The following is a 25,638-nucleotide window of genomic DNA, read 5'->3' as shown; positions in this document are numbered from 1 at the left end:
CTATTGATTGCTTTGACCCCTGCCCAGCTGAGGGACAAAATGCCCTGGATTGAGAGCTTTCTTAGGACTGCCTGTATTCTCAGCTCAAAGCGGCTTGAGTTGGATGGATTCTAGGGTAGAAAAGTGCCCCAAATTACTTCCTTAAAAAGTAAGTTTCACACACTTCTGATTTTGTCTTTTTTCTTGGTATGTGACGTGTTTTTTTTTCCTTTTTGAAATGTACTGTCTTCTTTCTTAGAGTAATTATTTTACAAACATGAGTGAACTTTGTGGTGGAATAGAAATGGGACATACCCTGACTGCAGTGTATGATCAGATTACAAAGATAAATTGATACATGAGAGGTTCCGGAATACTGGGTAATTATGGCACATACCTCCAGGAAATTCACACACACACACACACACACAACTTTAACCTCCTGCATATGTATGTGTATGTGACTGTATAGATTTTGAGTCTAAGAAAGATTTAGGAGCTAGCACCTATTTTTAAGTTGAATAGCACTAAAAGTCATTATCAAGGTGTCTATTACAGTTTAAGACATATTTCTAAAAGCTATAATCCTAATAACTTTTCACTAGTCAGATAATGGGCAAAACAAATGTGAAGGTCCTGGGCAAAACATATCTATAAAGTCCCCAGGTGATTCTCAGAGTCCGCCAAGTTTTTGAAGCCTAAAAAATAGTCAGTCTAGAAAAATTAGTTTGTTCTAATCTGTTTGATGTTGAAGGAACTGTGCAGTTTTCTCAAGAACCATGAATGCGTGGTTTTGGTAATGAATATGAACACTATAGTAAGAATTGCTTTCTCAGAGCTTTCCGGTATAGTCCCCTGACTTGTGAGTTCCATTGTACAGGTAAAGAAATTGATATTGTTAGAATTAATTAATCATAAAGTTAATAACTGAAAAACCAGCATTCAGTCCCAAGCCTTCTGGCTACCTGTCCAGGGCTCACAGAACATTGATCCGAGTCAAAAATCTTTAGAAATCTTTTCCAGTAGGATCTCTAGTTTAGTGTTTTGTCTTTCTGTCATCCTCCAAATAACTTTTGAGGTCAGTGTTGTTTCAGTTGAGGTACATCTCTTGAGGTGCTAGAGGCCTAACTTTGTGTTGGATGGTGGGCTAAGCCTCAGAGCGATGAATTTTATCCTCCCTTCATTGGGTAGATGAGATTTACTTGGGAACCATTCAAAGTGACCAAATGTACTTTGTGGACTCTCAGTGTAGTAACATTCAGAGAAAGTAATTTTCAGCTAACATTTTTGGGGAAGACTCCAGGAGAAGCAGTGGGATTTTATTTGAGTCTTAAAGAGTGGGATTTGGAAAGTTCAGGAGAGGACATGACAGTTATGGGAGCAGCATGAACACAGGAGTGTCTGCATGTGAGTGTGTGTTTTGTAGTTGTTCAGTTGCTAAGTCTTGTCCACCTCTTTGTGACCCCATGGACTGTAGCCTGCCAGGCTCCTCTGTCCATGGGAATCTCCAGGCAAGAATACTGGAGTGGGTTGCCATGTCCTTCTCCAGGGGATCTTCCCAGATCAGGGATCAAACCTGCATCTCCCGCATGAGCAGGTGGATTCTTTACCACTGGCGTGTACATGCGCATGTGTGTATTTAATCAAACTCAGTGCTCAAGAGAAGACTGGTTCAGTTGAGGAGCAGCGAGGAAGAGGCCACAGGGTTCGGGAGATGGGGCCATGCGCCGTCCTTCACACAGGCCAGACTCCACAGACCAGTGAGGCACTCGAGTTAAAAAGTGCCTTTGGAGTCACTGACCTCTTCTGATAGGTGTTATTTATTATTCTCTCACATATGTGCTCTTGGCCCCCAGAAAATGCTTTAATCTAAAGCTCCAAAATCATCTGTCATTGTCCAGAATAGAATTAAGCGCAACAAATATGACCATCGCTCTGAGACACTCATGGGATTTGGGATGTCGAAAAGACACAAAAGCCTCAGCATAATAGGCAGAGAAGTGGCAGGTTCCTAGCACAGGACTAATTTTTCTCTGGCTGTTTAGTAACAGGTGGTATTTATCTAAGCAGACGGGCCTGGGCAGCTGGTTGATGGGTTTTTCCAGCTGGACATCTTCTCTCCATTTAGTCCAACCACACCTGCTTCAGACAGCAAACAAGAGCCTTTCTCATCTCCAGTGTCTATGCGTGGGGGGCTGGGTGTAGACAAACCATTCAGCTTCCAGTTGTAGTGTTTCATGATGTCCGAGGATCCCATCTGGCCTCCAACCAGAGAAAAAGAGGTTTTAGGTTTAGAGGTGGGCTTCCCCCCCCGCCCCAGGGAGTAGATTTGCCCTTTTGGGTTGCTTTCTTTCAAAAGAGAGATTTCATCATTGACCACTATCGTGTGATCAGATTTACCTCCCATTAAAACTTCCTTTCCTTAAAGCATGCACTGACATGACTGTGGCTGTCCCTTTGAGCTTTTATTATACTGCATTAAGGAATAGTAGAATAGTCTCATGAAAGATTAATCACTTCCTGTAAGCATCTTGTACCTGCAGACAGGCAATTACTGAAATATGTCTGAGAGAAAGCAAGGAAGGACGTTAAAATGTATTGGCCAGGTATTTTTTGGCAGCGTGACTACAAAACTTGCTTGGGTGCCAGCTTTTATGGAGCCAAAAAGGACTTCTGTGCTGAGTTAATGGATCATAGTTTGTTTTGTACATGAGTAGCAATGTTTTCTTTGTAATGATAGCCAGAACTTTGACACTGCACAGGTATTTCTCTTGAGGCTGTGCAAGTGTGTGTATTCTTATTTATTTCCCCATCTGAACTGAATGATAAATCAACCACGTGGACTAAGTGTAATCCTGGCAATTTAGAAAGCCCTGTATTCCTAGTGCTGGACCCTCCAGATTGTAGGTGCTCAATAAATATTTGGTAACTGACATCTCTATCTTACAGTTTTGTTCACAACAAGAGTGAGATTTTAGGGGATATTGGGGTCTTGAGAATCTCCCTAGCCAATATAGTGCTAGGTTCACCACTACCTTGACTCAGAACTTGCTGTTTACTGACTGTGCTCCAATCTCTGTTTTAGAGGCTGGAGATTAAGAAAAAGGACACGGTCTGTGCTTTGGAGAAGCTGGGAATTCTTGCCAAGGAAATAGTAATACAACAACATCCAGAACAAAAATATTTGTTGAGCACTTGTGTATTGTTGCAGAGAAGGCAATGGCACCCCACTCCAGTACCCTTGCCTGGAAAATCCCATGGACGGAGGAGCCTGGTAGGCTACAGTCCACGGGGTCGCTGAGGGTCGGACCCACGACTGAGCGACTTCACTTTCATGCACTGGAGAAGGAAATGGCAACCCACTCCAGTGTTCTTGCCTGGAGAATCCCAGGGACGGGGGAACCTTGTGGGCTGCCATCTATGGGGTCGCACAGAGTCGGACACGACTGAAGTGACTTAGCAGCAGTAGCAGCAGTGTGTATTGTTGACATGTAAGCCCTTTGTATAATATGTTTTCATTTAATCCAGATTTTTTTTTTTTTACTATTATTCTAGTTTTTTAGATGTGTAAACCAAGACACAGAGATTACACCTTTCTGTAATTTATTCAAAGCTATTAAGTGGTAGAACTGGGACATGAATAAAAATATAAAACCAAGCATTGAATTTGTGGAGTGCTCTAATGGGGTAAGGACCAGTGCAGAGAAGAGGCTCCCTCCACTCAGTACAATGGGGGGTTGGGGAAGTTTCAGGGACAGTTCATGTCCAGGCCTTTTCTTTGTTGCCTCCACTTTGTGGTTCTGGGATCTGGGCCATTTATTTCTCTCCAGATCTGACCCCAGTTTTTTCCAGGTCCTTCCATCTGGAGGGAGCATTGTGCTCAACTTTGTGACATCTATCCACTGATATCTTAGCAAGTTACTCAGCTTCCATCCACTCTAATTATGTCCTGCTGTAGTGGCAAGAAGGTGGACCCTGCAGTCAGGCACACTTAGATGAAATCTTGTATTTTCTATTTAGAAGCTGTGCAATGTTGGACAAGTTAACAGGATTAATCACACTTATTGCTTTGATCGGTTTAAAGGATTAATTGAGATAATACATGTAAAATATGGGCTTCCCCAGTGGCTCAGTGGTCAAGAAGGGTCATGAAGGTCCCCTGAAGAAGGAAATGGCACCCCACTCCAGTATTCCTGCCTGGAGAATCCCATGGACAGAGGAGCCTGGTGGGCTACAGTCCATGGGATCGCAAAGAGCTGGATACAGCTGGAGCAACTGAGCACACATGCACATGTAAAGTATCCATCATGTTGGAGCTGCTCAATAAAGGCTAATTTTATTTCTCTTGTCAGGCTATGCCTTTTGTTTGTCTGTTTCTCCCAGCACCTAGCATGGCTCCCCACAAATAGCAGATGATGAAAACATATTTGTTCATTTGATTTTATGGGAAAGGAGAAATAATTTATGTCAATATTATATTGTTAAATCATCAGATAGACAATATCTCCCTGGATTCCTTTTCTCTTTTCCCCATCTATCTCTACCTTCCTTACTTAGTTTATTTATTTATTTATTTTTTTATAAGTTTTTATGTTTTTTTTTCTTTTTTTTTTTTAATTTTATTTTATTTTTAAACTTTACATAATTGTATTAGTTTTGCCAAATCCTAGTTGTCTTTCAGGTCTTGGCTTCAATATAATGTCTCCAAAAAGGTTCCCCTGCTTAAGTGAGGCTTTCCTTCCCCCTCCTACTATAGTATCTTGGGCAATAGGAACTGTAGGTACCAGACAAACTTTGTTATTATTATTGATTTTTAATTATTTAAAAATTTATTTTTAATTGGAATATAGTTGCTTTACTAATTTTATGTTAGTTTCTGCTATACAGAAAAGTGCATTAGCTATACCTGTACATATATCCCCTCTTTTTTGGACTTCCTTCCCATTTAGGTAACCACAGAGCACTGAATATAGAGTTCCCTGTGCTATACACAGGGAACTCTATACAGTAGGTTCTCATTAGTTACCTATTTTATATGTAGTAGCATATATATATGTTGATCCCAATCTCCCAACTGTTATTTTATTATTGATGTGAAATCCATTCACCATAGCAGTAACCACTTTAATGTGTACAATTCAGTGGCATTCTATACCTTCCCAATGTTGTGCAACCACCACCTCTACTTATAAACCATTTTTCATCACCTCAAAATAAAACTTTTTACTTGTTAAGCAATCATTGCTTATCTTCTTCCCATCAGCCTTTGACAGCTACCAATCTTCTCATCTCTACATATTTACCTGTTCTGGATATTTCATACAAATGGGATTATACAGTATGTGACCTTTTGACCTTTTGTGGGGATACCTTTGACTTAATATAATACTTTTCAGGTTATAGCACCTATCATAAAAAGCTTCATCCCTTTTCAAGTCTGAGTAATATTCCATCTTGGGCTTCCCAGGTGGTGCTAGTGATAAAGAACTCACCTGCCAATGCAGGAGTTGCAAGAGATAAGAGTTTGACTCCTGGGTTGGGAAGATCCCCTGGAGGAGGGCATGGCAATCCACTCCAGTATTTTTCCTTGGGGAGTCCCATGAACAGGGGAGCCTGGTGGGCTACAGTCCATGGGGTCCTAAAGAGTTGGACATGGCTGAAGTGACTTGGCATGCAATATTCCATCTTAGGTACCTAATACATTTTATTTATTCATTATCCATTGGTGGATATATGGGTTACTGTGAACAGTGCTATTATGAACATTTGTGTACAAGTAGTTGCATGCTTGTTTTTAATTTTGGAAACATATACATGTGTGGAAATGTTGAGTCATATGGTAAATCTATGTTTAACTTTTTGAGCAACCATCAGCTTTATTATTTTCTAATTTCAACATGTTGCCCAAGTCCAACCTAAAGACAAGTCCAGGATCTGAAGTTAACTATAGTTAGAGAAAGCCCCAGTGGTGGCAGATCTTGAAAACACTGATTCAGGGGAAATAGATACCAAAGATTGTATATGCATGCATGCTAAGTCATTTTAGTCATGTCAGACTCTTTGCGACCCTATGGATTGTAGACCTCCAGGCTCCTCTGTCCATGGGATTCTCCAGGCAAGAATACCGGAGTGGGCAGCCATGCCCTTGTCCAGCGGATTCTCCTGACCCAGGGATCAAACCTGCTTTTCTTACGTCTCCTGCATTGACAGGTGCAGTCTTTACCGTGATGCCACCTGGGAAGCCCCAAATATGGTACACATAAATCTATTTTGTAAAAGTAGTTTTCCTTATGGGAAATAAAAACAATTCATAACAATCTGACTATAAAACATCCTAATGGGGGGAGGAGTAACCAGTCTTAACCCAGCTCCCTAGAGTCCTCCCAACCCCTGGATTAACTCTGAGCAGCTGGACTGAGATTTCATCATTTATCTGAATTCTTCAGGTTGCAATTTAAAGAGTGTCAACCCAAGCCCAGTCTCTACAGCACAAAGAGCTGTCTTCTACAGAGAACTCAGATTCTGACTTACTGAGCAGATTCTGTGTGAAAGTCACTGAAGCAGGTGCAATTTGGGGAGGATTTTGATTGATTTTGTTGTCTGTTAATTCATTCAGTGAGAAAAAGTAATAATTTAAGTAAAATTATGATGTTAAGACATAAAAATTATTAATTGTGCCAGGAAACACATGATGATTCCACATGAATGCTATGGAGGTTAGTCATGGGAAGAAGCAAATACTTCACCTGAGAATTATCAGAGAGAGTTTTGATTTAAAAAAAGAGGGACTTGAACTGTTTTTAGGGATATGTTGTGTTTGTATCTGGGGCTTCCTGGGTGGTGCTAGTGGTAAAGAACCTGCCTGCCAATGCAAAAGATGTAAGAGATGGGAGTTTGATCCCTGGGTCAGGAAGATCCCCTGGAGGAAGACATGGCAATCCATTCCAGTATTCTTGCCTGGAGAATCCCATGGACAGGAGAGCCTGGTGGGCTGCAGTTCATAGTGTTGCAAATAGTTGGACATGACTAAAGCGACTTAACACGCATGCATGCAGGATTTGTATCTAGAGAGAAGAAAATGAAGGTCATCTCCAGATATGAGATGGTCTGAGGCAAGCTTCTGAGTTTGGTCCTGAGCAGGTTTATCCTGTCAACAAAACTGAAAGCAAACACAATCACTCCAGAACAAGTGATGGGAGACAGAGCTTCTGAGGAGGGGAATACACTTCCTTAAGAAAACAAAGTACTAAATCTGAGTTGGAATTTGTGGCCAAGTCAATCTGATGAGGGAGGTTTACTGCTTAGAAACCCCAAGTGAAGGAACTGAGTTTCTTGGAAATTGAGTGTCTCCTCTGATCTCAAAACTAGATGTGAAAGTGGTTCTGATTGATAATGGCCTTAAAACTTCTAGGTTCTCCTTATACAAGTCTCCGGAGTAATTCCAAATGCTACCCCCGTGGAAAGCTAGTCATCACTCTCTCCAGATTCAGGTATGAATCTCCCTTTGATAAATTGTCTGTCTAACCACAAAACCAGTAGATGCTTTTGTTCTATAATTGAGCTACATTCAGTTCGTGATTATTAGATATTCACTTTGTTTTTCTTGGGGGGCAGCCTGGAGAAATGAAAGCATACAAGTTGTGGACTGGAAATCACAGTAATTATAACCACTGTTAAAGGAATGATGTTTTCTCCCAAACTCTCTAACTGCTACCTAGAAAAGAAGCCACACACCTGGTGCTCTTAAATCATAATTTCTGTCATTGAAAAGGGTTTTGTTTTTTTCATCTGGGTAAAGCGCTTCTTGAGCCGTTCTGTTTTAATCTATGACTTTGCCTAGTTTCTCTGTAAGTTAAGAAAGTGTCTTAAGCAAGCTCTTGCTGTAACGGTGCAATCAGTCTAGTCCTAGGGTAGTAGAGACACTAGATGCTTCCTTGTATCCTAGAGACACATCACCTTGCAGCTAGTTAAAAAGTGATCATAGTTGATAACTGTATTTGACTTTTGTGGTTCCCTAGGAACATTTTCTATGATCTGCCTAGATAAAATCTGGATTCAGATTAGAGTCCCTTTATGGCATTATGTTTTACAGGAGCCTTGACATTAATCTCTTACTTACCTTCCTTGGTAACCTAAAAACAGCCCGCAGGCAAAGGAGAGAGCAATAGTCCAAGTGGCAGAGAGGGTTGGGAAAATCCCACAAGCAGGGACTGACTGCTTGTTGCAGTGACAGCTGTGTTCTGTGACTTTCATTGTCTTCCCCACTGCAGTGTCATTTAAGAATACTTAAGGCTGCCAGCTGTGGACACTCAAAATCCTGAGGTTTAAACCAGGGCTCCCCTCACCAACTGTGAAACCTGGGATTGGCTACTCAATATGTCTAAACTTCAGTGTTCAAATCTGCAAAATGGGTATGGAAGTATTACTGACCTCTTAGGGTTTTCATTAGGATTAAACAAAATAATGTACATGGTGCATAGGGCAAAGTGCCCGGCACATTATAAGCTCTTAGTAGATGGTAGCTGTTGTTGGAGGTTTAGATTCACATCCTGTGGCCAGCTTATAAGTCTTAGCAACTTTTCTCCCATATTCCCATTTTAAATGTGAAGTTTCATTTTGCCAATATCTTTCATACTTTTAGTAAATATGTGCATTATTACTAAGTTTGGAGAGATTTACATTTCAAAAATGACTTATATAGAACATATGGGAATTTATAATAGAGCCTAGAAAATGTATGAAAATTGTATTTATATTGGCTAAATTAATACTTGAAGGAAAGAGAGGTTTTCTTTGGCACTGGGCTAACATTTTCTTTTTTCCCCCATTTTTATTGAGATGAAATTGTCATAACAGCACTGTATTAGTTTAGGGTGTAGAGCATGTATAAAATTTTCAATCGTTACTTACTGATAGAATTTAGTTCAGTTCAGTCACTCAGTCATGTCCAACTCTTTGTGACCCCAAGAACTGCAGTACGCCAGGCTTCCCTGTCCATCACAAACTCCTGGAGCTTACTCAAACTCAAGTCCATTGAGTTAGTGATGCTATCCAATCATCTCATTCTGTCATTCCCTTTTCCTCCTGCCTTCAATCTTTCCCAGCATCAGGGTCTTTTTAAATGAGTCAGTTCTTCACATCAGGTGGCCAAAGTATTGGAGTTTCAGCTTCAACATCAGTCCTTCCAATGACTATTCAGGACTGATTTCCTTTAGGATGGACTGGGGGGATCTCCTTGCAGTCCAAGGGACTCTCAAGAGTCTTCTCCAATACTACAGTTCAAAAGCATTAATTCCTCAATTTCTTTGGCATTGCCTTTCTTTGGGATTGGAATGAAAACTGACCTTTTCTAGTCTTGTGTACACTGCTGAGTTTTCCAAATTTACTGACATACTGAGTGAAGCACTTTCACAGCATCATCTTTTAGGATTTGAAATAGCTCAACTGGAATTCCATCACCTCTGCTAGCTTTGTTTGTAATGATGCTTTCTAAGGCCCACTTGACTTCATACTCCAGGATGTCTAGCTCTAGGTGAGTGATCACACCATCGTGGTTATCTGGGTCATGAAGATCTTTTTTGTATAGTTCTTCTGTGTATTCTTGCTACCTCTTCTTAATATCTTCTGCTTCTGTTAGGTCCATACCATTATAGAATTTAGGAACCTTATTTAAGTATTATCTGGATGGTTTTGAATTGTCCCCTACTTATTCACTCATTCATTTATTCATTCATTAAAGTGTTTAAAATCTACAGGTGTCAGTTTTCCAAACTTATCATTTAATAATCATTGGCCAAATATAATTTAATAATTAAATGACCAAATCTGGTAATGGATTAAGGCTTTTTGGCTGCCAGATGATCTTCCAAAGAAAAAGTGTTGAAAAATTAGGAGGAATAAACTAGGAGTGTGTGGATTTCATTTTAATTAACATATATTTTTATTCAAATGTTAAGGGAAAACTGGGACAATTTTTTTGAAGCCAGTTTTTTAAAAAGGTGAATATTTGGCTGAATACAAAGTGATATCAAAATAAAGTATTAATATTTACATTTTAATAATGTCACCAACTGCCAAAAGATTTTTTTCTTTTGAATAGTAATGAATGGTTATAGGTCTTTCTTTACCAAAATCTACTTTCTTATGTCTTTACTATGTGATTAACAGACCTTGAGGAAAAAATTTCTAAGTGAAGCTGCATTGTTAAAATCCTGGGCTAGGACCTTGGAGATTTGGGTACCATATTTCCTGATAAAGACCGATGAAAATTTTCAGATATCAAGAACTAAAGAAATGGCATTTTAAGTTAAAGTCTGATTTTGAAACTTGATAATTTTGTTACTATAATGAATGCTGCTTTCAGATTTTTATTTTTCCTTTGGTAGGAAAAGTATTTTTAGTAAAGTTAAATTCTGGTTAACTTTCTTATCAATTGGCACACATTGGTACTTTTAATAATTCAGAATTGTACTTCTGAGTATTTTCTGAAAAGAGTAAATAAAATGTTTCATAATTGTCCAGACTTTGCATAATTCATAAAACCAACATTTTTTTGAGTTTTTGTGCAGAATATTCATCTTTGATGTATACACAGGAAACTTGTACTTCTCAGAGAATGAGAGAATTATTTCCCCCTCAGTTCGGTATATTTCATCTTAGTGAGCTACACTGAAACCAGATTTTCATCTGAAGAAGAAGCTGTTACAGAATTATTACAAGGAGAATAAATCCACCTTTATAATCAGATGGTATCCTAGTAAACAGTGTAAAATAGAATCATCTAGCCTAAGAGAAAAACAATGAGGTTGTTCCAGACAACAAAGAATTTAGCAAACATGGGAAAACTCTGAGTTAAAAAAGAACAAATCATCTCTTCGAGAATATTAAGGATATAAAATTATAAGAGGAAAAAGTACCTAGGAAAAAAGAGAAAATGAGAGCTTGGGGTCTTATCTGAGTTTTCAGTTCTTACTCCAGGCAGGGAAAATTTACCATGGCTACAGATCTTCTCTACGAAGATCACGCCTCATCTTTTTTTATGATCTCTGTTCCCCGCAGTCTCAGTTTACAACTTATAATAGCTTGGGCTGAAGGAGGAATTTGTTTCCTCTCAGCAACAGTTCCATCTCTTCCCAGAAGCCACCTCTCTGTGAGGGGATGACCAGTTAGCTGCAGCAAGTAAGGAAGAGTTTGAGGAGAGAAGAGATCAGAATGTTCACTTAGCATGAGCTTCAGAAGAAAGGGATTAGGTTGTCCCTTTGTATTCCATCCCCCTGGCATTCAAGCAGATGCACAGAAATCTCTCTATAAAATTGTCCCCTGGGTCTGTGTCTTCAGGCAGTCTTACAATTAAGCCTGTCTTGTAATAAAAAGAACTTTTCCGACACTGCGGAAAATTGCAAATGCATGGCCACCTATGATGGATGCTATTATTAAATCCTGACCTGTTGGGAATTCAACATGAGGTGAAATAAACAACACAGGAAGAGAAAATATCTCCCGGTGTAGCCTTTGGTGCAGATTCTATTCTTTCTTTTTTTAAAAAATTAACTAATCAGTGTATTTGGCCTCATTGGGTGTTAGCTGTGGCATGTGGAATCTAGTTTCCAAATGAGGGATCAAACTCCAGCCTCTTGCATTGGAAGCACTAAGACTTATCCACTGGACCACCAGGGAAGTCCCCAGATTATTTTCTTAAGGAACATTTAATGATTAAAAAGTGTTACAGTGAAGTCAGATAGAGAAGGAAAAATATCCTATGACATCCCTTATATGTGAAATCTAAAAATAAATGATACAAATGAACTTAGTTACAAAACAGAAATAGACTCACAGACTTCAAGAACCAGCTTATGGTTGTCAGAGGGAAGGATGAGAAGGAATAGTTAGGGAGTTTGGGATGGGCATGTGCGTGTGTGCTCAGTAGCTTCAGTAGAGTCCAACTTTTTGCAACCCACTGGACTGTAGCCAGTCAGGGTCCTCTGTCCATGGGATTCTCCAGGCAAGGATACTGAAATGGGTTGCTATGCCCTCCTCCAGGTGATCTTCCCAACCCAGGAATCAAACCCATGTCTCCTGCATCTCCTGCATTGCAGGAGGGTTCTTTACCGCTGAGCCACTGGGGAAGCCCTGGACATGTACACACTGCTATATTTAAAATGAATAACAAGGACCTACTGTGGAGTACATGGAACTCTGCTCAATGTTTTGTGGCAACCTGGATGGGAGGAGGTTTGGGGGAGAACGGATACATGTATATGTATGGCTGAGTCCCTTCACTGTTCACCTGAAACCATCACAAGATTGTTAATCAGCTATACCCCAATACAAAATAAAAAAAAAATTTTTTAAGTGTTACAGTGAAGGACTCATAATGCTAAAGCTGAAACTCCAGTACTTTGGCCACCTCATGCGAAGAGTTGACTCATTGGAAAAGACCCTGATGCTGGGAGGGATTGGGGGCAGGAGAAGGGGACGACAGAGGATGAGGTGGCTGGATGGCATCACCAACTCGATGGACATGAGTTTGGGTGAACCCCGGGAGTTGGTGATGGACAGGGAGGCCTGGCGAGCTGCGATTCATGGGGTCGCAAAGAGTCGGACATGACTGAGCAACTGAACTGAACTGAACAATGATGTTTTGGTATAATTTATACCCTAATGCTTTATTATTGTTAATTTGTGTATATTGAATCTTTCTAGCTAAACTGTATGTTTTTTATGTATCTTAGCATGTATCTCTCCATGTTTTATTATAATTATTTACTTAACTGATAAAAGCTTGTAGTAGGTAGTGCAAGGGAAAATAATTAATAGCAAGACCTTGAGCATGACTCATTGTATGCTTGATGCCCAGAAACATGACGATCAGTGAGTCCTGACTTGGTCTTATAATGCTGACTAAAGTCTCATAGAATTACATTAAATGAGAAATGAAACTTGACACTTCTGGCTTCAAAATTTAATTTTGAAAAAGGGGAATCATGGCATCCCCAAATGGCACATGTCTGCTGACTAAGCAGTGCAAGATGCTGTAACTGAATCCTAAAAGTGAGGCTGGAAATAGAAATAATTGGAGAAAAGAAAAGAAAATTGTGTTAGTAAATTCAGCAACCACTAATCCCTGTTTTTTGATCAAAGGCATCTAGACACGACCTAACTCCATTCTGACTTTTATGACTGCTGCAAAGGAGTGTGCATTCTTATTATTTTATTTACAGTGTCAGAGGATGTCTGTGTAAACAAACATCTCTTGAACACTTGTGCGTTTGTCAGAGTTGCCTGTTCTCTGGGCTTATTTAGAAATATGATTTGGTGTTAAAAGACTTCTTTTGGAAGCTGCACTCAGCAGCCTCAGACTTACTACAACTGAAAAGCAGGCATACCATGTTGTACTTCCTGCTGTAGTTCTCCAAATGTGTACCAGACACTAGACATCTTACCTCCAGGACTCTGATTTTGGGTGGATAATCTTGACCTCAAATATTTTTGTCCTTTTGTCCCCCTATCTCATTTATATTTTTCATGTCCTGAATACTTAGTTTTTGAAGCAAAAATGAGATAATCAGATTTATGCAATCCCATCTTTCCATTGAAAAGAATAATGTCAAACATTTATGTGAGAATTTATATTCCAGATACTTTGCTTATATAGTCCCTTCATCAACCTTTCAGAGGAAAATATCATTGTCTTCATTTTACAGATAGGCCAATTAAGAATTCAGGAAGTCAAGTTACTTGTCTGACCACAGTGCTAGTAAACCAAGAAGTCAGGATTAAAATGAAGTCTGATTCTAAAGCTCTTGTTCTTATTAGACAACTACAGGTTCAGGTCTGTCTTGAGAGTATGTTGAATGGGAGACCTCTGTGATGTGATTTGGCTGCGAAGTTCCCCTCCTCAAAAGCTTTTCCTCTGTCTAGGTATGTATGAAACCTTTTTTTGATGTAAAACATTGCAATACTAGGGAAGGGAATGGACGTTCACATTCACAACTTATGTTAGATTAATTAACTGAATTACCCAGCAGGACTCTGAGAATGGGATGCAAGAGCAATGGGTTTTACTAATAATACAGAGAGTTTCGGGAAAGGCAGCTGAACCCTTTTTCAGCTGAAAGCCAGAAAGAGGTTTAATTTGAAGGTCAAGAGATTTTGTGGGGGTCTGGTTTCCGCCACCAGGGGTCAGTGTGCAGGTGCTAGAAATAGAGGCAGGAGGCAGCATTGGGAAAACAAACTTGGATCAAAATGGAAAATGGAAATGGAAACTCTTTTTCAGTTAGTAAGACTTGGCAAAGAGCCCCTGGCAGGTTAACCCCAAACCGAAACTATAAATCAGAAGTTACTTAAGATTAGGTCCATCTGAAGACCTGAATGTGTATATCTTGCCTAAATGAAAGCAGCATGGACCCACCATTATGATTGCTAATAAGGGGTACTTTAAATGACAATCTGATAAGTTACACAGAAAGATGCTGACAACAGTCTTCTTAAATTTATTAAAAATCCCCTTATTGATTGCATTTTAGAGTGATCACATGGCAAAGAGAACAGAGGAAGGTCAAAAGAAAGAGGAAGACTAAAAGGTGTATTTTATAAATTATTAAGATTTAAGTATAAGCATCTCATTTTTAAAATGAAAAAGTACTCTTAATGTGTTAGATACGTGTTAAAGGTTACGTGTTAAAGGTCATTTCACTCTTTTATCTTATTCTTTTAGGTAAGAATGTATGTAGTGAGAGGAAGGTAACAAAGTGATGTTAAATATCAATATTTAAGAAAATACATGCTCCAACAAAGTCTCACATTTAGTTTTATTGCTTTCAAATACTTTAGTTTGCCCTCGGCTCATTTGGGAACTGTTTTGCTTAGATGCACTAGGACCTGTATTTTGCAACAAATGTTCATACTCCTTTTGGTGGGCAGAGCTATTTGGAGATATATATATATATATTAATACGGTTTGAAAATTAAGAGGGTTTAAAATTTTTGTTAAAATAATGACTCCAGGAAACTGCAAGGTATTTAGATTTATTCTTATTTTCCTAAATATAAATATATTCATTTCGTAGTTGGGAAAACATATTCAAAATGGTAGTTTGCATCCTTCATGATTTAACAGAAGCGTACGTCTGCAAAAGAGCACAGTGAAAGTTAATTGCTGTCTACTTGGAAAGCCCGAAGTAGCAGATTTTGCCTCTGGCGAGATAATTTTACAAAAGCGGGAACATAAAATGAGCCAGGCTGTCTAACAACCATTACTATGTCAGATGAAAGCTTCTCTCTCTCTCTCTCTTGTCATCATATATATATATATATATATATGATGAACTTAAAGGGCACACATTCAAAATGATTGTTTATAACCAAAGCAGAAAAAAAAAAGCCCCACAAAACCATAACAGAACACGCTGTATCATAGAAATCTTCATTTGTGCCAGTAGATTTTGAGTGATGTATTTCTAAGGTCTAAAAGTACAAATTATCTGCTGGCTAAAATATCTTTCTGTAATGGCTTTGACTTACTTCATGTAGGTCTTTCAGCACTGGGACTTAACATTCTGACCTAACATTTAATGTATTAATCCTAATTTTAATCCAATACTGAGGCTCTCTGTTGTATTGAATCAATTCAGGTTAATTCAGAATTATGTTGCTCCCACCCAGAATCAATAGACCCACTGTTGGTTCTCTGCAAAGCTGACCACCCAGTTTTGCGAGAATCTGCAGTAAATTAGAAAATCTGTCATTGCTGGGGAGACCGGGCAGCTCAGATATGGTCTGTCATTCTCTCTGGTCTATACAATACCTACCCTTTGTCTACCGTCTCCTAAAGTAACCTGACATAACTGAGCCTGCCAGTCAATGAGATCTTTATTCTCCTGGAAGGAATGCCTTGCACACCAGCATTATTAAGCAATTTCTGGACAGTGTTTAGTGGCTGAAGAATAGTCCAAGGTTCTATTACAAAGCCGTCTGGGTGATTAATCGCACATTTGTTCTCAGCCTCCTCCCAATTTGTCCATTAGTGGAGTAAAAGCTCAGGACAAAGGGTAATGTGGTTCAGTTATATTTTACAAGGATTCTTCAGGAAGTCGAAAACACATGATAGTTTTCCAAAGATACATATGTTTATGGGCTCTTAGAGCAGCAAATAGGAAAATCTGTGAGCTTTAAACTGAAGTTTTCTGCTGCCACTAGCTATTTAAATGAAGAAAACGGGTATGGAATATTGACAATCCATTCTTAGAATCGAAGAGCGTGCTGCTGGAATGCCCCCGAACGTATATAGACTAGGATATCTCTGTCATAGTTAAGTTTAAAAAAATCTCCCCGAATATTTACAAATGTGAAAAAAAACCCAGGCCTTTTATATCCTTTTACCCAATAGTTGAAGGCTTTTCTGAGCTCTCTTTTTAATGTATTTTTCATGAGTAGTAGCCTCAGGCAGCATATTTCTGCACTATTGCCAAATAAACTCTGTTTTTCTTATTGATGCTTTCTATGTTAGCTTGCCTTTTTTCTTAACTGCATGTACAGAGAAACTTTGAAGTCCTAGATATTTGAAGATAAAAGTTAAAAACACCTCAGCAAATTTAAAATGAGGATTTAGTGTGTTTCTTTCTGTCTTTTAGATTTATTTTAAAGCAGTGATCAGCTAAACAGCACAGGAATCTGGAATTTATGGGGATTACATTGCCACAGAGTATATCTGTGTGTGTGTGTCCCCATGTGTGTGACAGGGGATGTGGTGGAGTGGGAATGGGGCCATGTCAAGGTCACAGCCAGTGTGTTTGCAAATATACTCCAGTAGCTTGGGAAGTGATTTGACAGAGAGACAGAGAGACACACACACACACACAGAGGAGAGAGAGAGAGAGGAAGAGGGTGGAGAAAAGGTGGAGAGGAGCAAGGAGGGGACAGGAGAGGAGGAAGAAGAGACAGAAAATTTCTCTTAGATAAAGGTCTGTATATTTCAAAGGTCTCAGATCCTGTAAGACATTAGTTTTAGTTACTTTTCACTATGTGCCAGGCTTAGTACTTACATGGATTACTTTATACAAGTTTTATAGTAATGCTATACAGTAGGTGTTTGCCTCATTTTTAGATGAGACTCTGAGAGGCTGAGGTCACACAGCTAGTTAGCAATAGAAGCTGTGGTCCCTGTGGCATACCGCCTTGCTCACTGGCTGTCTTTTTCTTCCTTAAACATGCAGTCCTTCTGCATGGATTAACCCCTTCATCTTGAGTGCCCTTCCCCTAACTCTTTATATGACTGGGTTTTCTCTTTTTAGCAGTAAATGTCCATTTAAGAAAACATGCTTTGGGAATTCTCTGGTGGTCCAGTGATTAAGACTCCACACTTCCAATGCAAGGGGCTTGAGTTTCATGCCTGGTTAGGAAACTAGGGTCCCACATGCCACGTGGCAGAACTGTCCCCTCCCCAAGGACTCCCCCTTCCCCAAAAAGTAAGAAAACATGCTTTGGAAGGGATAGACCACAGTTGAGTCCTAGCTTCATTCACTCATTCATTCAATGCTTATTAAATGTCTATTACGTCCCAGACACTGTTGAAGGCAAGATGGAGAGAGAAAATATTTCCAGCTCTTGCACTCAGGGACTTATAATTCTGTCAAGGGAGAGAGACAGTTAAATACACAATCGCAAAATTTAACAGTTCCTGAGGAATCGACCCTTGGACTGAGATCCGAAGGATGACATGGTATTATTAAAAAAACAGAGATATCACTTTGCCGACAAAGGTCTGGATAATAAAAGCTATGGTTTTTCTGGTAAGCATGTACAGATGTGAGAGTTGGACCATAAAAAAGGCTGAGCACTGAAGAATCGATACTTTTGAACTGTGGTGCTGGAGAAGACTCTTAAGAGTCCCTTGGACAGCAAGGAGATCAAACCAGTCAGTCCTAGAGGAAATTAACCCTGAATATTCAGTGCAAGAACTAATGCTAAAGCTGAAGTTCCAGTACTTTGGCCACCTGAAGCGAAGAGCCAATTCATTGGAAAAGCCCCGATACTGGGAAAGATTGAGGGCAAGAGAAGGGGGCGACAGAAGATGAGATGATTGGATGGCATCACTGACTCAATGGACGTGAGTTTGAGAAAATTCTGGGAAGTAGCGAAGGACAGGGCAGCCTGTTATGCTGCAGTCCATGGAGTTGTAAAGAGTCAGACACGACTTAGTGACTGAACAACAGTGACAACTGTGGAGAAGCTGTTCCCCAGACAGCCATCAATCAGGAAATTACTCCTGTAATTTCCTTCCTTCTGGGAGATTTCACTGTGCCTTTCAGTAGCACTTTGGCCCCAGGATGGCTTCAGTACCACAGATTCAGGAGAAGGTCTGGAGGGCTCCATCAACAGTGGTCTCCACTGCATCAGAACAGCTTCAGGTTTGGGCCACTCTGACCCAGCGAGCACATGAAGGAAAGCACAGTTTTATTCTTAAACAAAATTCTGTTTTAGAAACACAGACTCTGGGAGGAGCCAAGGAATGAAATTGTTTAAATATCCATTTGTGACTAAGTAGTTTTTCAGTTTCCCTGAGTTAGGAGGTCAGCTATCTCAGCTGCCAAAGTGTGAGGGGAACACAGAGTCAGAGGCCCCAGGGCTTCAGGGAAGTAGTTCTTGGCCAGGAGGGCTGGGCCTTTCCTCGCAGAACAAATGTTTGTTAGCACTTTACACAAGAATACTCTTGAGCTCGTTGTATTTACATTGCAAATGATCTGTAAATAGCAAAGCAGTTATGTGTACCTGAAATTTGTCATTTGTTTGAGGATACCATATAAGATGATAGAAGATGAGAGAAGTGAGTTTTGGAAGGGGGCAGAGTGCCATGAAAAAGCAAACACAAAACCTCCAGCAGAACCTTTCTTTGCCAGGGCAGATACTTAAAAAGCCACCCCAAAATGAATCCCAAATGAACGCTGCCTCCAGTCTCTCCCTTGGCAGGTTAAGTGGACCTAGAATTGTAAACACAACTGTCAGAACAAGCTGTCTCTGAAAGGAGTAAATAGACAGCCCTACCCTGGCTCCAGTACAGGGGTCTCTGGATCATCACGGGGCAGTTTTCTGCCTGTCGGACCTCCCAGGGCTCAGCCCCTGTGGCCTATAACTCATTGGCAACTTCTGGAAGGGAAGAGAAGGCAGTCCCTGTCTGCTAGAAACAATGTGTCTTCAACCCTTTCAAGAGTTGGGTTTTCAGGTCAACACAGGTAGATAGATAAGAATCATGTGTATAGAGCCCTTTCCTACTGGGGGCTTCCCTGGTGGCTCAGATGGTAAAGAATCTGCTTGCAGTGCAGGAGACCAGGATGTGATTCCTGGGTTGGGGTTGGAAAGATCCCCTGGAGAAGGAAATGGGTACCCACTTCAGTATTCTTGCCCTGGAGAATCCCATGGACAGAGGAGTCTGATAGAGTACAGTCCATGGGATAACAAACAGTTGGACATGACCAAGCAACTGACACTTTCACTGGTGACTCAGATGGTAAATCTTCACAATGTAAGGGAAAGTACTCCAATCTTTCTGTCTATGCAGTTTAAAATTTTATTTACCTGTATTCTACATAAGGCTTCCCTGATGGCTCAGCAGTAAAGAATCCGTCTGCCAGTGCAGAAGCCTTGGGTTCTATCCCTGAGTTGGGAATAACCCTGGAGAAAGAAATGGCAACCTATTCCAGTGTTCTTGCCTGGGAAATCCCACGGACAGTGGAGCCTGGTGGGCTACAGTCCATGGGATCGCGAAAGAGTTGAATGTGACTTAGCGACTAAACAAGCAGAAAACAATTTCTACATAAGGATTATTCCTACATGGTGTGAAACTTCTGGAAGTATTTCTACCGTTCTCCCAAACCTGTCCCCCAACTGAAGCATGAAATCTCTTCATTCTTTCCTTTTTGTTTTTGACCCCACCACATGGCAAGATGTGGGATCTTGGTTCCCTGACCAGTGATCGAACTTGTGTCCTCTGCACTGGAAGCTCAGAGTCTTAACCACTGGACTGCCAGGCAAGTCCCATTAATGGATTTTTCAAAATGCTAACATTTTTACTTGTTTGAAAAGCTTGCTTACTTGACATATGCTTAGCAAACATATAATCCATCCATTTAAAGCATACAATTCAATATTTTGTACTATATACATAGGGTTATGTAAACATCATCACAATCTTAGCAGACTCTCCTCATTCCTTCTACTCACTCCACCCCCAGTCATAGGGAACCATGAATCTACCATCTATCCCTATAAATTTGCCAGTGCTGGACATTTCATATAAATGGAATGGTACAATATGTGGCCTTTGTGACTATCTTTTATCACTTGTCACTTTTCAAGTTTCATCTGTTTTGTAGCATGTATCAGGACCTCATTTTGTTCTACTGCTGAATAATATTCCATTGTGTGCTGATAGCACATTTTATTTTTTTATTCACCAGTAAATGGACATTTGGGTCATTTTTGCTTTTTGGCGCTTATGAATAATGCTAGTTTAAACATTCTGGGTTTTTTCTATGTGGACATGTATTTTTCTTTCTCTTGGGTAGATACTTAAAAACAGAATTTCTAGGTCACGTGGGAACTCTGTGCTTAAACTTTTGAGGAAATGCGAGGCTATTTTCCAAAGAGCTACACAAATTTACATTCACATTAGCAAAGGGGTTCTGATTTCTCCACGTTCTCACCAGTACTTGCAATTGTCTATCTAATGTTTCTTTATATTAAGCATTATTCTTTCTGGACTACTATTTTTCACTTCATATCCTTTTCTCAGCCCCTCTCCTTCCCTTCCCCGATCGAGCCGCTGATATGATAGCATGAATTGGTTTGTCAAATGGCTTTCTTGTGAGAGTGGGTTGTTCTTTGCTTCAGTGCATTTCTGTGTGAGGTTGGCTGGGGGGAAAGCGTGGGGAGATGTGGGGATTCAGCTCCAGAAGAATGGGGTCCATGAGGACTTTGTTTCACAGACTGTTTAGCCAAATGCCTGGGTTGGAGACAGAGTCATGGAATTTGGTTGGTAAGCACATCTCTGGTGCCTTGCAGAAAAGGGTGGAGGTATATTAGGCTAAGTACATTTTCTAAGATTTCTGGAACTCACAGTAATCCAGCCTGGTGGAAGTCTGTTTAAGAGCTCTAGCCAGGGACTTCCCTGATAGTCCCATGGTTAAGAATCTGTCCTCCAAGGCAGGGGATGCGGGTTCAATCCCTGGTCAGGGAACTAAGATCCCACTTGCTCTGCAGGACAGCTAAGCTCACATGCCACAATTAGAGAGCTTGCCTGCTCCAGTGAAGACCCAGCACAACCAAAATAAGAAGAAGAAGAAAGCTCCAGCCAGTCGCCGCTCACCATGACTCACAGTGAGGTCTGAGGATGCTTTCTTTACTGGTCTACAACAGAAACGGAGAACAAGTGTTTAGAAACATCATTTAACAATATGACAGAGCTGTGCCATCCAAGCAGGATGAACTCGAGCTGGATGAACTCATCTTGGTGAATAGGGTTTAACTTGTTCACTCGTTGCCAGATCCATCTGGCGAGGTGCATGTGGTATGAGTTGCATTCTAGACACAGGCAGTAGAACCAGAACAGATGGGAAATAAAAAATAAAATTAGTCCTTACCCACAGTATGAGAACCACTGCAGTGAGCTAATGTTTTTCAGCATTTTCCTTCCTTCAACTATATGAGTCTTTGATACAGGAAGGGAGGGGTCCAGAGCATAAGGAGAATCACAATAAGAGCAGGCATTCTCTCAGTATCTCTAAATGCTAGTCTCTGTGCTAACCACTCTACTCACAGTGACTGATTTAGTTGATACAATTACTACTTCCATTTCATTATGCTATTACTATTTCCATTCCATGAAACTGGGGTCAGAAGGTCTAAGTACCAGCTCTGTGGGTGGGTTTCCATTCTGATGGGTTAGCAAGATGTGTCCTATCTCAGCTTGAAGCCTGTCTACTTCAGGAGGGTCTGCCCTTCTCATTAATTTGGAGCCTATTCTCCTCTCCTTGGCTCTCTCAGTGTTGGCCTCTGGCTCTGCCAGCCCTCTCTGCTTGCTGATTGACATGATCCCAGAGATAGGAGGAAGTCTTGTGATGGGAGAAGACTGGGTATGCATACAGAAAGAATCAAGGCAGGAAAAGAAACTGAGAGAGAACCCAGAGACATGAAGGAGAGCTTGGTTGGAGGCCTTTCTTTTTCTTTTAAAGATTTTAATCACTGAAGTACCTACTGAGTAACTTCTATGTACCAGAGCTTGTACTGTCCATTGCTCAAGGTTCTGTGAGCCTGATGGATAATTTATTCTAGAAGGTCCTGGACTATATTGTATATAGGGCATAAATAAATGTCTGAATAATTTTGTTATGGATAGCTAATAATTCAGTCAGAAAATTCTTGTACTTAACCTATTTTTTTTTGTTTTAATTAATTTTTATTGCAGTATAGTTGCTTTACAATGTTGTGCTAGCATCTGTGCTGTGCTATGCTTAGTTGTTCAGTCATGTCTGACTCTTTGCAACCCCATGGACTGTAGCCCACCAGGCTCTTCTGTCCATGGGATTCTCCAGGCAAAAATACTGGAGTGACTTGCCATGCCCTCCTCCAGGGGTCTTCCCAAGCCAGGGATCAAACCCAGATCTCCCACATTGCAGGCAGATTCTTTACCATGTGAGCCACCAGGGAAATCCATGAATACTAGAGTGGGTAGCCTATCCCTTCTCCAGGGGATCTTCCTGACCCAGGAATTGAACTGGGGTCTCCTGATTTGCAGGCGAATTCTTTACCAGCTGAGCTACCAGGGAAGCTGTGTTAGCTTCTACTGTATAGCAAAATGAATCATCCGTACATATAGGTATATCACCTCCCTTTTGGATTTCCATAGACCTTTCTTTAGGGAAAGACTTATAGAAATTATTGTGGAAAGTGGAAATTTGAGGGAGGAAATAGATGCCTATTAAAGAAGTGCTAAGTGGGAGGTAATCACATGGTCTATTTCTCACAACCTCAGGGAAAATCCAGGGACTTTTGCATGCTTTTGGAGTGAGGTGGGTATTTTCTTTTAACTTGGGTGAGATCAGGGCAGGCTGCCTGGCTATGTTTGGCTTACATTTGAACAACCCAGAGCCCTTAATTCTCACTCCCAGCTAGTGTAGCCTGGGACATGCTGTTTATACCAGGGAGAAGAGGCTCTCATCCGGTCTGGTATTGTGGGAAGGCTGGGGTGAGGGGTGAGAAGGAGATGGAGTCTCCCTGCCTCTTCTAAGAGAGTAACCACGGGGGTGTGGTTCAGGTTCTTCTTTCTTTCCTCTGCTTGTATGTCCACAAAAGGTTACCCTGTAAAAGTCGGTTTTTCAGCCAGGATCATCCTTGTTCCATGCAGATTTTCTAAGGTGGACTTGTGTTATACTCCTTTGCACTGTTTCCCATCACTATAATTATTTTAATGATTTGTAAAGTGGTCTCCTTATTTAGCGATCTGAGGTTAGTGACCCTTAGGAATAGCAACTGACCTTGAGCAGACTTCCCTGAATTTACAGAACTGAGATGATAATTGAGTAGCCTTGACCCTCAAGTTCATTTCCATTCAGGGAACGTCAGTTCCACGCAGATGTGTTGGTCGTTTACATCAGGCACCAAATCAATGGTTTCGGGGAAACAGTTTCTCATGCATAAACCCTTACACATTTGCTGGCTGGAGAGCAGTACTGTATGTTCCTTACTAGTCTTTCCGGTTAGTTACAAGAGATGAGGTGTACCATGTAGAACGATTACTTGACTTTCCGGAGAGATGCATAATTTGCCGGCTGGAGAAGACATCAGTCTTTTGTAAGTCTGAGATTTTTCAATTTAACATGAAATCTTTGGCTTCTTGGGACTCTTCTCCAGGGGACTGTAAAGGGCACTGGTGTCACTATGTAATTTCTTCAACAAGAGCTTGTCTTGGAGCATCGCAGTGGCTGGGAATGAAGAAACTTCTGTTTCAGTTCCAACCTCACCAGCAGCTTCTGTGTGACCTGAGGGAAATTAGTTAACCTCCTTGGATTTTATGTGCTTCAAAATGAGGGTCAGACCATTACCTCATAGTCTGTGCTCAAGACTCTGCAGGGAGCTGAAACCCAGCGCGATCCCCAGGTGAATGCTGCTAAAACCAGGCTTGTTCCTCGATTTGAAAAGCCCTCCCCTGGTTCAGAAATGCATACTCATCTGTTAGCCTGCAGTCTTTTGGGGGGGCGGTGCTTATTATACAATACCTTAGAGTTGAGGGGTGAGTCACAATTTTTAAAGGATGTTACATATTTAATCTTCTCATTTGATTTTCTCCATCCCAGGGAAGGCAGAATTTGTTGTCATTTCAATTCTATAAATTCAGTTTAGGGCAGGGAACTTGAAAGAGGAGTTAAAAGTTAGTATACAGTAGCATACAGGACAATGTACATTCTTCCATAATCTGGCCCCATGGAAGGACAGTTTCTATTTACATTCTCAGTAAAAAATACACTTTGGTATATACTGGATCTAGAATCAAAGTAGCTGGGTTTAAATCTTGGTTCTATCACTCAATGAGGAACCTTAGGTAAGTTACTTTATTCTTTTCATTTTAAGACGGGAATAATAAAAGTACTCATCTCATAATGTCATTCTGTGGATTAAATAAAATTATATATATATGTGAAGTACTTAGTATATTGCCTATTATATAGTAAACTTCCAATTATTATGTTGTTTTATTGCATTTTATTTTCTTAAATACCATCAAGTTATCCCAGGACACCATCAGTTATTCTTCTTTTAAGTGTATACTTTAAATATATATAACACCAGTAGTCTTTTATCAGAAAAGTACAAAGAAGAAAAGACAAAAACAATCTATATTCTTTCCACTCAGATAATCCCTGTTGATATCTTAAAAATAAATAACAAAATGATACTCTTAAAAGTTTAGAAACATCAACTTTAGTAGATGTGTATCATTAGTAGATTTGGTATTCTCATGAGAGAAATGTATAAAATGGAAAGTTGGAATCTTCTCCCTTTTTTGCAGGGTAATTTCTATTACCTTTTGATTATTTCCAGAAAAATGCACACATTACCACATCAGACTTTGCCCTTTTCACACATAAGATATCGTACAAAGCATACTGTTCTACCTTTGCTTTTTTCCACTTCTATATCTGAGAGCTTTTTCACCAACAGATCTGTTTAGTTCTCTTCCATGCCCTCCTTGCATTCCATAGATGATACATTCATGTATGAATAGATGTATCATAGTTTAGTTATCCTATTTTCTACTGGGTAATTTTCAGCTGTAGTTAGTTTGCAGTGTAAGTATGTATCAGTGACTATCGCTGTATGCATGTCTTGGAGAATTTTTATGAAGTATATCAATAAGGTAAATTCCTAGCTATGGGTTTACTGAGTCAGTAGTTTTAGTTTTGATAGTTATTTGATAGTTCTCTACTAATTTACATCAATTTAACACTTCCACTAAAGGCCATTTCCTTTATCCAGTTGCAGGTACTGGGTATCCTCCAACTACAAGCATTTTCAAGAGTAAAAAGTATCATTGCTGCTGCTGCTGCTGCTAAGTTGCTTCAGTTGTGTCCGACTCTGTGCGACCCCATAGACAGCAGCCCACCAGGC

The 25,638-nt window shown here is 40.2% G+C and overlaps 1 long non-coding RNA gene across 1 annotated transcript; it reads left to right on the top strand.

The window, feature by feature from the left end:
- The first annotated feature begins 1 nt into the window (after window position 1).
- LOC147359374 (uncharacterized) lies at window positions 2-25,638 on the top strand. The gene is made up of 4 exons (XR_015140754.1): window positions 2-148; window positions 7,391-7,469; window positions 13,795-13,899; window positions 25,507-25,638. It is a non-coding gene; the product is annotated as an uncharacterized LOC147359374 (long non-coding RNA).

Source organism: Bos grunniens, chromosome 14 (assembly GCF_055505025.1).
Source record: "Bos grunniens cultivar Pamir isolate PY7600 chromosome 14, Bosgru_T2T1.0, whole genome shotgun sequence".
Lineage (NCBI taxonomy): Eukaryota > Metazoa > Chordata > Mammalia > Artiodactyla > Bovidae > Bos > Bos grunniens.
The sequence above is the reverse complement of the archived record's forward strand: the minus strand, read 5'-3'. Positions and strand labels throughout refer to the sequence as shown.